Source organism: Myotis davidii, unplaced genomic scaffold (genome assembly GCF_000327345.1).
Source record: "Myotis davidii unplaced genomic scaffold, ASM32734v1 scaffold936, whole genome shotgun sequence".
Classification (NCBI taxonomy): Eukaryota; Metazoa; Chordata; class Mammalia; order Chiroptera; family Vespertilionidae; genus Myotis; species Myotis davidii.
Window position 1 is genome coordinate 364,449 of NW_006287077.1, and position 639 is coordinate 365,087.

Below are 639 nucleotides of genomic sequence, written 5' to 3' on the forward strand. Positions count from 1 at the left end.
AGGGCGGTCGGCCGCGCGCGCAGGCCGCTCCGGGGGCAGGGGCGGCCTTTCTCAGGGCTCCGGTCGCGGGAAGGGGTAGGGGAGAAGCCGCTGAGCGTGCAGCCTCGGACCCGCGCCACTGGGCCAATCGGAACCTGGGGCGGCCCCGCGGCCTTCTGGGAAATGTAGTCTCGAGAGACGTAGGTCGGCGGGCCTGGGAACTTCATGAAGTGGGAGCCAGAGGATAAACGGATGAATGGGTGCCCTAACCGGTTTGGCTCACTGGATAGAGCGTCGGCCTGCAGACCGAAGGGTCCCAGGTTCGATTCTGGTCAAGGGCATGTACCTTGGTTGTAGCAGGGGTCCCTGATTGTCACCTGGCCCGCCTTCACAACCGGCGTTACTGTTTTGATCAGGTGCTACTTTCCTCTTCTTTTTTAAAAAAATATATATTTTATTGATTTTTTTTTTTTACAGAAAGAAAGGGAGAGGGATAGTTAGAAACATCCATGAGAGAGAAACATCGATCAGCTGCCTCCTGCACGCCCCCTACTGGGGATGTGCCCGCTACCAAGGTACATGCCCTTGACCGGAATCAAACCTGGGACCTTTCAATCCGCAGGCCGACACTCTATCCACAGAGCCAAACCTGTTAGGGCA